Source organism: Carassius carassius, chromosome 13 (assembly GCF_963082965.1).
Source record: "Carassius carassius chromosome 13, fCarCar2.1, whole genome shotgun sequence".
Taxonomy (NCBI): Eukaryota; Metazoa; Chordata; class Actinopteri; order Cypriniformes; family Cyprinidae; genus Carassius; species Carassius carassius.
Window position 1 is genome coordinate 2579184 of NC_081767.1, and position 12227 is coordinate 2591410.

Genomic DNA, 12227 nt, shown 5'->3' on the forward strand with positions numbered 1-12227 from the left:
TATTCAAAAAACTAAGCCTTGTGATTGTTTTAATTTTGGGGTTAATTCGACTTGGCGTGAGCCAAGGATTCAGAGGAAAAAAGGAATTTCCATTTTATGGCTTACAGTTCAAAAGTTATTAGCATTAAAATATTGAAACTTTGGACAAGTGGTGACGCTAGAGAGTTGGAGTTAAAGACTTCAAATTTTCTATAGTTAATGTTGGGATTGTCCTCTATCAGAATGTCAAACCATTACAACTGTCCCGCAATCTGTTCTATGGTCTGCCATAGACTTGCGGTGGAAGAAAAAAATTACGCTAACGTATACAATAGGTGCCTTGCACCTTCGGTGCTTGGCCCCTAATTAATAATAATAATAACAAAACAATGACTATAACCTTAAAAGAAGTATCTGATTTTGTAAGATATGATGCTGTAAACTTTTAAACAAATAAAATATATTTCATGTGTTTTTTAGTAAACTGACAGACTGTATGTAAATGTGTTTATGTATAAAATACCATTTATTATGTGAAGAATATTAAGTTTAATTAGATTTGTTTAGATTAGATACATTTTTTTTTTTTAAATATTACAAATATTTCCATATAATAGATTTCCTTTTTATTGATTGATATATTGGTTGATTGATTTTTTAATTTATTTAAGGCACAAATAGTATTTTTTTACATTATAAATTTGTTTTGGGCTCATGGAAATATTTACCAGCCTTCTTTCACAAGATTATCATATTTAGGGGTCTGTGACATCGTTTGAAAACCCATTCTCCAAGAACGAGAGATGAGGAGGAGGGAGAGAGAGAAAGAAAGATGACAATGAGACAGGTACACAGACAAGTACAAATCTGACAGTAATCTGCTTCTTCTCTTCTAATCATGCTGTTGGTGTGAGAGATGAAGGCTGAGGTTTGGAGATGGACAGCTCTGTGCTGTGATGTCAGCTAATGCCATTTCATTAACTGATGAGAGAGCGCCGGCACTCTGCTGATTAACATGGCCCTGTTTAAAACTTCCTCATCAAGAAGAATAGATTTGGCCCAGTCTGTCACTTCTTTAGAGAACTGTATAAACTCTGAAGATTTGCTGGCTTACTATATTTTTCATTAGAAATTAGAAATGTAAGCTGTAAAAAGCTGTGAACTGAAGTCATTGTAAATCTCATCAGTCGTTGGAGGATTCTGACACCATCAACCCCATTTTTCCCAAGTTTTTTCGTGTGTTTCAAGTGCTGCTTTCATCACGTTAGCATCCGTTAAATGGAGAGTTCAGACTCCGAATTCTAATAGGACAAGCAGCATTTAAAACCATTGTAAATGCAGACAAATTTTTGTTACCTCACGGTTTATTTTAATACAGCAGCACAATATGTTGCTTGGTAACCATAAACAGGCTAATTAAATATTTTACTTGCAAGATTCTGATTATTGATTGATGAACATATTTTAATAACTTCTAATAATAACTATTATATGGACAGTTCAAAATGTAATGATTGGCCCCCTTTTTCCTCTGACAAGAAGTGGATGTGTATGTGTGTGAGCGTGCGCGTGTGTGTTTGTGTGTGTGTGCATATAAACATATGCACACACACACACACACACACACACGCGCGCAGACAAAATATTAATATCTGCATGCTCAATAATGAAAATGGGATGTAGCAATAATAATACAATAAAAAAAATAATATATATATATAACAACAAAGATGCATTTTAAGCCTATAAAGAGTGTGTGTGCCTGTGTGTGTGTGTGTGTGTGTGTGTGTGTGTGTGTGTGTGTGTGTGTGTGTGGAACTACACAAGTGCACATGCCTGATGAGATGTCATCTCTTTTATAACGTGTACGCTGCATCTGTTTGTTTGCTACCATGTCAACCTGTTAAATACAGTGCACTACCACTCAAATCATGTGCTCCTTCCTGCAAAAAAAAAAAAAAAAAGGGATCTGTATGAAGATTTTCAGTCAGGTTTCAGGCCCCATCATAGCACAGAAACTGCACTTGTTAAAATTACAAATGACTTGCTTATTGCGTCATATCAAGGCTGCATCTCATTGCTAGTTTTACTTGATCTTAGTGCCGAGTTTGACAGCATAGATCATGACATACTCATAGATCGATTACAAAACTATACATGTATTCAAGGACATGATCTGAGATGGTTTAGATCCTACCTTTCCGATCGCTACAACTTTTTTTAAATGGGGAGTCATCTCATTTATCACCAGTAAAATATCCAGTGCCACAAGGTTCTGTTCTAGGTCCTCTGCTATTTTCAATATACATATTGCCTCTTGGTAATATTATTAGAAAATACGGGGTTAGTTTCCACTGTTATGCTGATGATAATCAACTATATATCTCTACGAGACCAGATGAAACTTCTAAATTATCTAAGCTGACAGAGTGTGTTAAAAATGTAAAAGATTGAATGACCAATAATTTTCTCCTATTCAATTCGGATGAGACAGAGATATTACTTATACTTATTGGACCAAAAAATAGTACACAGAATCTAGTAGATTACAGATTGCAAATAGATGGATGTACTGTTACTTCCTCTACAGTCAAAAATCTGGGTGTTATATTAGACAGCAATTTGTCTTTTGAAAAACATATTTCCCATATTACAAGAACAGCATTCTTCCATCTTTCCATCTTCCATAATTCCCAATCTACAAAACATGTTACCCGTTTCTGAAGCAGAAATTAATTATTTATTTATTTTTTATTTTTTTGGAAATTCTGTGCAGAAGATGTGTACTAGCACCCTCTACCATATAACAAAGAAAACACAGATTATAGGAGTATAGCACAAATATATTTAGACTTTTTGTAACTATAGGTCAAGTATACTTAAATGTCATTTTAAGTATATTTCTGAGGAGTACATATAGCCCATTTCTGAGAAGTACAAAAAAAGTAAACTAAAAGCATACTTTCCTATTTTTAGTTTAAAATAAATATACTAAAAGCACACTTGAATACATTTCTTTTTTGTAAGGGTTGGGTTAAACAAATTAATTTTACTTGTTTGGAACAGCAGCTACACTAATTATGTCTCTATTTGTTTGTCTGTTTTGCAATGGTATCTAACTAGGATTTACACAAGCTCCAGTCTGGATCCAGAACACCTGAGAAGAGATGATGTCAACCCCTCAGAGGACCTCAGATAATGCCAACCCTGTAACAACATACAGAACTACCAAATATTGCTACAAGTGTGATTGCATCATATAATAATTGTTATTAATAGTGTTCATTGTCTGTTTGTCTATGTATTTTATTAATTTCTGCCATATGCACATAAACAGACAAATAAGCTTCTTCAAAAAATTGTAGAAACTTAATTTTCTGTAAAGTTGCTTTGCAATGATTCGTATTGTAAAAAGCGCTATACAAATAAACTTGAATTGAATTGAATTGAAATCCCATTATCCACAGCTGAAGACTCACAAGTAAAGCTATGTCTTTTCTGCAAACACAGTCTCGGTTTATGTCACAAAGCCAGTTTTAACCCTTACATTGTTCATGTCAATTGGGTTTAATAGTTTTTTTTCTACAATGTGTATTTGCTGGGATTAAAACTATCACATTTGCATGCGTAGTTGTTGTAAAATATTGAATTTGTTGTGGAAATTATGATAATTTTGTACTATTAAAGCTTTTTAGTTAATGTCAATAGAAGTTAAATCAAGGCATTATTTAATATAGCAAATTATTATTAATGTGTCAGGGTTAAGTCATCCATTGATATATAAAGAAAAAGACATGCACACCCAACAACACACTTCAACCACCCATTACATACTGACCTTAAAGTAAACGACACAAAAGTAGCAAATATCTTACAGCTTGACTTATTTTGTTCTAGTATCATAAGTACCACACTAAAACAAAAGCAAGTACCTAGACATATCCATACAACATATAATTCTGGAAACATCAGTGTTGGTCATTCATGCTTTTTCATTCATCTTTTTTTGGTAACGGTTTATGGTTTGCCTGTTGTTCGCATGAAATACTGTAAAACAGATGGACACAAATTAAAATGAATACATGGGAACCACTTTTGGATTGCTAAATAGGTCTTTAGTAAAAGTGTAAAGAGTTATTCATGTGGCAGACACTCGAAAGTATGGAGGCCGAGAGAGCTCAACACGCTGCAACTTAAGAAAACACATGCAAATTGAAAAAACATCAGCAAATGAAGAAAACATCTTCATCAGTTTGACAACACAAGTGTTGCAAATCACCACAACACATGCATATAACGAAACGTGCTGCAAATCATCACAACACATGCATATAGCGAAACACGCTGCAAATCCTTCACAACACATGTACATTAAGAAACAATTAATGAAGCATTGCAAATTTATTTTCATTAACCTTGAAATTATATTTAGAAAAAAACAAAAAAACATGAAAAACTCCCAAAAAAAAACACCATGAAAAAAAACAAAAAAACTCAACACACAGTTCAAAATGCCAAACTCACATTTCAGTTCACCAACAACTCCACTGACCAGTAGCCACTGCAAATCATAAGGGTTTTGAAAGTTCAGTGTATTCAGAAACATACAAATTGAAGACTTCATTCATATCTCACACTGAATATACTGAATCCTGCAAATCGCAAAAAACTGCATGCAGTACAGTAGCATGATGAATAAACATAAGTGAATGTTGAGACAAAGTCCAATCTAGGAATAGAAGCGAACAGTAATTTCTTCATAATATATAATCATATTATTTAAAATGTCCCAGCTGCTGCTGTAGCACCGCCACAATTTGCTGTAATCTTAAAGCAGAGAAAGGGAGAAATAAGAGAATTGGACGGCTAACAGAGGGTCTCAGAGGGAGAGCTGGGAAGGCGAGAGCCATGGGGGATGCTGGCAGAGGGTGAGCATTGTGAGTGGGCAGACATGCATGGCAAAGTCACATCTTCACGTGCCGCCATTTCGATCGAGGGGCCCGACAGCAAGGGGCCTCTTGATGTGAAGAGTTAACCACCTCTGCAGATATGCTTGGTTTCTTTCACAGAACACAGCAGAGAGATGTTTGGATTGTCGTGAGAGAGAAAAAGATATCAAGGGCTGGCTGGGAGGGCTTTGTTTTGGCCCCCTGTGTGTCTGGATGCCCATGGGAACAGGTGCCCATTTGGAGACAAAATGAGGAGTTTGCACTCCTGATGGATCTGGCAACCTCTGGAACAGCTTGGGAGCCGAAGAAAACCCATGTCTGTGCTCTACATTCAGTGCTGTGAAATGAATCATGCTGCTGTTCAGCATTCACTTGCTAATGATTCAAATGAATCATCAGAAAGCAACATACCGGTTTGTGTAAGGGATGACACCATGTGAATGAATCATAAAAGACAGTGAAAACACTGAAGAACTTTGTTTTGCGAGGTCTGCTTCAATTTCACCAGCTGATTAATTTTTTCACTTGATCAGATGGCTCACAAGTGACCTTAAGAAATGAACAGGTGGTCTGTGCTCCCGCTGCATGTCGCAGTTCGCCCACCACCTCCTCCTTTGGAGTCAGAAGGTTCTGAGGTCACTTTTTGCTGTTCACAATCCGGGCCTGCTCAACCGTACATCAGACGAGCTGTCTTGAGCAATGCAGCTGGGAGAATGCCGACTCCATCCCCAGACAGTCCACCTGATTTGGAGACGTTTCGGAGCTGCTCAGGTAGACCTGTTTGCTTCTCCAGAGACCTCTCACTGCCAGCTGTTCAACTCACTGACCGGACGTACTGGCACACACCTGGCCGTGGGGCCTACGCAAATATGGGTTTCCCCAGTGAGCCTTCTCACACAGACACTGTAAAAAGTACGGGAGGATGAGGAGCAAGTCTTGCTAGTGGTACTGAATTAGGCAACTCGGACTTGGTTCCCCGAACTAGTGCTCCTCGCGACAGCTCCTTCTTGGCCGATTCCTCCGAGGAAGAGTCTACTGACTGATAAAGCACCATTTGGCACCCGCGTCCAGACCTTCGGAAACTCCATGTCTGGTCCCTGGACATGACATGGAGGTTCTAGGTGACCTACCCCAGGAGGAAGTGAACAATATCACTTCAGCCAGGGCACCATCTATGAGACAAGCTTATGCCTTGAAGTGGAACCAGTTCATCGAGTGGTGTTCTTCTTGCTGAAAAGACCCCCGGAGATGCCTGATTGCGGTCGTGGTTTCCTGTCTGCAGCAAGGGCTGGAGCAAAGGGTTTCTCCCTCCACCCTCAAAGTCCAGGCCTATGCTATTGCTGCATATCATGACCCTGTGAATGAGAAGTATTTAGGTAAGCATGACCTTGTCATCAGGTTCCTTAGAGGGGCTAGTAGGTTAAATCCTTCCCAGCCACCCTCTATATCCTCTTGTGACCTGACTCCAGTGCTATAATCACTACAGCAGGGCCCATTTGAGCCTTTGCATTCAGTTGACCTAAAGTTTGTTTCATTGAATACTCCTGCTTGCACTAGCCTCCATCAAGAGGGTAGGGAACCTGCCAGCATTTTCAGTCAACGATTTGTGCTTAGAGTTTGGGTCTGCTGACTCCTAGGTAACCCTGAGGCCCCAGCCTGGCTAGGTCCCCTAGGTTCCCTCTACTTTCTTCAAGGACCAAGTGGTGAACTTGCAAGTGCTGCCCCCGGTGTAGGCAGACCCACCCCGGCTTTGCTCTGTCCCATCGAGCATTAAGATGTTACGTAGAACGGACACAAAGCTTCAGGACCTCAGACCAGCTCTTTGTCTGACATGGAAGCAGGCAGAAGGGGAATGCCGTCTCTAAGCAGAGGATGGCCCACTGGATTGTAGATGCCATCACGCTGGCTTATCAGACATTCAGGTTGTGAGCTCATTCAACTAGAAGTGCTGCATCCTCCTGGGCGCTGGCTCGTGGCTCCTTGCTGACATATTTGTACAGCTGTGGGCTGGGCGACCACCAACACATACGCTAGATTCTATAGCCTTCGTGTAGAGCCAGTATCCTCTTGTGTTCTCACCTCAAACATGTAGTGGCACTGAAAGACCCAGTTATTGTCGGCTAGCTAATACTGCTCCTGAGAGTCCGTACTGTTGAGATCCTCAATCACCTTTGGCAACCGGACATGACAGAACGTCCGGCGCAAGGCCTTCATGATGAATCCGTGAGAACCGTGGAAGGCTGGGTTCCATATTGAGACCTAAGCAGTACTCATATGTGTATAGTTCACGGTATAGCCTTACAGCTATATTTGCCTACCCTAGAGGGTTACGGTCACCTCCAATTACTCCATATAATCCTAATCGGAGGCTATGTGTGTATTTGCTTCCAAAAACTGTGGAACGGGTACATTTTCCCAGTGTTATCCAGTCTCACTCAGTGTGGTAGTGCTTTGACAATGGTGAGTGGAACTACTTGTTGCGAGCCATGTCCTACACCAAATAGGGGCAAAGTTTGCTTGCATGGGGCAATGGAAGGGGCAGCACCCATGGCGTTTTGGTAGGGATCCCAATTCTGAAACTGAAAGGGAATGAGTCATTACGTATGGTAACCCCTTGTAAGGGAAACAGGTCAATTTAGCTCAAAGGGAATCATTTAAGATTTTAAAGGGAATTTGAACAGAATCACTGTTTCACGGGTGATAACTGAGACGCTCTGCGATTCACTGAACGAGCCGTTTAACATCAAATCTGTGCTGGATATTAATATCCAAAGTATAGTGAAAACACTATCAATTAGCACAGTAACAAGATCGGCAGTTTAAGACATTAACTTGTAAGCACAAAACACAAGATACTTCTCTTTTCAATATGAATAAGGCTTTATTAGATAAATCTAAGACATATAAACTAATCTAACACATAAAACGCACGCACGCACACATTCACACAAGTTGCAGGAAGATCGAAAGTTAGGGAAAGATGAGTTTAAGAGAATGGAAATGTGGAATCCCATGTTTACAGCAATACGTTAAATTGCATAGACATGAATAACCATCAATCACTTAATTAACCCTCGCATTGAGTTCCTCAATGAGGTTAAAATTATATTAGATACACCAGTACAAATGTCTGAAGGTACATTGCTTGAGTAAAGGTGTCCCTTTGTTGTCGCTGATTGGCTGGAAGTTCAGTAGTCGTTGAAGTGACGTCTTGGGAAGCCCGTGGTTGGGCGTTGGCTGAAGATGCAGAGTTGTGTGTAGCTGGTTGAAGTTGAACTCGACGTTACAAAACTTAACTCAGAACACGAAACTCTCAAACAGAAAAGAAAAGAAATAAAGTTTGGCTAGATTAGGTGGTGTTTCTTCTCATCGTGGCTAAGTAGCAGCAGGCGTGCCGGCCGAAGCATGCTGGAACCGCGCTCAAAGAACAGTGATGACAAACAGCATGTCTAAAAGCTAAAGCTAAGAAGCAAAACTAAAAGCAGGCATGACTAGTAGCAGAAGAAAAGCTAACAACTAAAAGCATACATGACTAATAGCAGAGCAAAGCTAGAAGCTAAAAGCAAGATTTTATGGTGTCTTGAGTATTTAAACTCAATTACTATTACACACCTCAAATGTTGTCTTGACCAATCAGATATTGTCTTGGCTCGGGGGTATCATAAATCATATGTTGTCTTACCAAGCATGTGGTCCGAATTTTCCCTCTCTTGCAGGGTCTAATTTTGGACATGATTCCTATAACAAGAATATGATACATTTGACAAATAACTGATGGTCAGGGCTATTTCAAGCAAACAGATTCGATTACATAGATATTAGACATGCATATGTATCCTTAAGCTATCCCATAGTTATTAAAAGACATACACAATAAGTGATTATAACATGATAGTCAAATGTGTGGGTTACATATAAATGAATATGGAGTGAAGCGATGGACTGATATTCATTTATAAGTCCTTTTGAGTTCATTTTGGTCCATATATATGTAGAAAAGACAGTTTCTTTGCCATTCTCTGGACAAAGATTTCTGTGGAGACCAGAGGTTCAAATTCAGAGGTTGGTTATTTTGCTTGGGACTTGTGGCACAGAAAGTTTTATGACTTCCTGTTGCCTTACTGAGGAATTCGGCTCGTGTTTCAGCCACAGCCCTGATCGACTCTTTAATTTGTCTGGTTCGAGTCATTTCTGCTACACCCTCGTTTTCTGAAGAAGGGAACTGAGATGTCGCGTCCCGTTGCTATGGTTGCTGTACCACCGGGTCACTGGGTCACTGGGTCACCAGGTCACTGGCTCGACTCCTCAGCAAAAACCTGGTATGCATTGTACCTGCTGCCTTATTACACTCACACTGTGATTAGTGGCAGCCGGATGCAATAATTGCTTGCCAATGTGCATTGGCTCGTTTAGTTTACACTCGAAGTAGATTGGTCTATCGAAGCAATATCCCAGTTTGTTAGTTACAGACATGAAGTCTCCAAAACCTACTTCAGGGAACGAGGGTTTCCATATGTAACCGAGGCGATAATTAAATAAAACACGTTGCTGTCTAAGTAGCTACTGTAAAAGTAAAAGTATCTTTAGAAGTCAATATATTGTTTGCTTTATTTCTATACCATTGCTCATAAGCCTATCAATGATCCATAATCTTCACCAATTTTGTGATCGAGTTTGTCACAAAAACACACTTTGCATTTAACCTACAGTACATCAAGCTTTAACTGCTCAAATTGTAGGAAAATTACCTTAATACAGAACTGATGGTGATTACATTATTTAATATAATTATCTAAATCAGTGTGTTAAATTGACAGCACTGGTAATATGTCTTGATTTCTCTTGTTTTTTTTTTTCACTCTACATATACATTTTCATCTACTTTTGCCCTCCGGCTCCAGCCTCGGAGCAAACTGAGGGTGCCAGCCAAGCCGAGGGTGGCAGTTTGGTGCCAAAGATGACATATAATGTAATTAAGGCTCAGTTCCACAGTGGCAATGGAGATATTTTGCGACATGAGGAATTATGAGTCCAAACCGCTGATAGGGACCCTCGTTGGGCCACTGCCTTTTTAATATATGTTAATATTGAACAACAGTGCAGAGAGGAGGATCTGTAATAATACTGCTGAAGGAAATTCAAGGGATAGTAAATAATAATAATAATAATAATAATAATAATAATAATTAATAATACAATACTTTTGACTTAATTTACTCAAGTGCATGTCACCTCAATCAAGCTTAAAAAAGTAACTATATGCACCTGTATCTGTCCCAGATAAAAAAATTGTTTATTTAAGAAACAGCCGAGCAACAGAGAAGGACAGCAGTTTGTAAGTGTTTTGCCTCGTTTTCTCATTAGACTACTGTGTGATCGTCATTGCTAGGAAAGTTTGGTTTAAATTGTGTGTCTTACCCTGGTAAATACATGCTGAAAGTGGCGCTTGGTTTTGCGTTTGCCTATGGCGGGACTGCCCAGTTTCGGTCTGCTGAATAGTGAGGCGTGGCCAGCTGACTTCAATCACAGGTAATCAGGCAAATATAAAAGCGGCAGCCCTCGTGTGAAGACAGACGAGTGTAAAGACCATTGACTCTACCTGTGCAACTCCACTGAGAAAGGACACCAACAGGGCACTTGAGTATTGCTTTTCTCCCCTTTCTTTACTTTTTGTATAGCTTGTTCTCAAATACCTATTTAGGACACTTGTAGTCACTATGTGCTTTCAGATCTCTACTATCACTACTAACACTCAGAGCATGCAATTTACGTCGCAAGAAGGCCTCTCCGACAAATCTACGGCCTGTCCCTCTGAACTTTACTACTACGCTCTCTATTCCAGTTAACAAAGCACACTTCATTTTTTCTATTGCTACTCATTCCGGTCTCAACCTCATGGCACTGACTGAGACTTGAATCAAACCTGAAGACATTGCCACTCCCGCAGCCCTCTCCACTAATTTCACTTGTTCCCACACTCCTCGTACCACTGGGAGGGGTGGAGGTACTGGTCTCCTTATATCAAAGAAATGGAAATTTGATCTTCAGCCATCACCTACAGGTAACGGTTCATTTGAATCACATGCCATTACTGTAACCCACCCTATTAAAATCCACTTTGTGGTCATTTATCGTCCCCCGGGTCAATTGGGAAACTTCTTGGAGGAGTTGGATGTGCTGCAATCAAACTTTCCTGAAGATGGTACTCATCTGGTACTGCTTGGTGACTTCAACATCCACCTAGATAAACCCCAGCCTGCTGACTTCAAAAGTCTAATAATTAAATGTAAAATAGCACTGTAAAAATTAAATATACAGTCAAACCAAAATTTATTCAGACACCTTCAACATTTCTCACATTATCAGTTTATTTGCTATAGTTTAGAAAATGGTAATAAAATATTACAAGAACTCAGAGTTAAACTGTCAGAACAAATTAATCTTGATAATGTCAGATAACTTTGATAGAAAGATATGTAATGGATTACAATCAAACAAAACTTCAGACAACTGTCAATACTTTGTAGAACAATTACCAAGCAATGATTAATTTTGTTCAGTCTGTGGTGTGAAAAGGTTGCATTACCAATTCCAAAAAAAAAAAAAAAACACGTAAGCAAAACATGGTCAGGTCAAAGTGTCTGAATAAATTTTGGTCCCAAATATATCTATTACTTTTTTTTATCAATTTCACTAGTAGAAAACTGTATGAAACATTTTTGGGTGCAATATGTCACAGTTCTCTTTATGTCATGACATTTGCCAAGTATGCTAACCCATACTCAGAATTGGTGCTCTGCATTTAACCCATCCAAGTGCACACACACAGCAGTGAGTAAGGAACACACCATGAACACACACCCGGAGCAGTGGGCAGCTATATATCCAGCACCTGGGGAGCAACTGGGGGTTCAGTGCCTTGCTCAAGGGCACTTCAGCAATGAGTATTGAGGGTAGTAGAGAGCGCTGTTCATTCATTCTGTGACGAGTGGAGCGAGGCCGGTGGAGTGAGGCCGGTGGAGTGATTGGAGATGAACTACACCTGTTCGACCCGCCGGTCTCGAGGCCCACGGAGGAGATGGAAGGATATAAAACTGGAGCGACGACAGTGAAGGACAAGAGAGGACCAGGCCTGGGCTTTTAGTTGTGTTTTGGTTTTTATTTTGTGCGCATCAGTCGTCCGTGAGGGGCTGGTGCGCTTTTTTGTGTTTATTTTTATTATTAAAGTTTCATGTTGATTGTCCGCCGGTTCCCGCCTCCTTCTTCCGGATGAATATGAAGGTTTTTATCATTACAGTG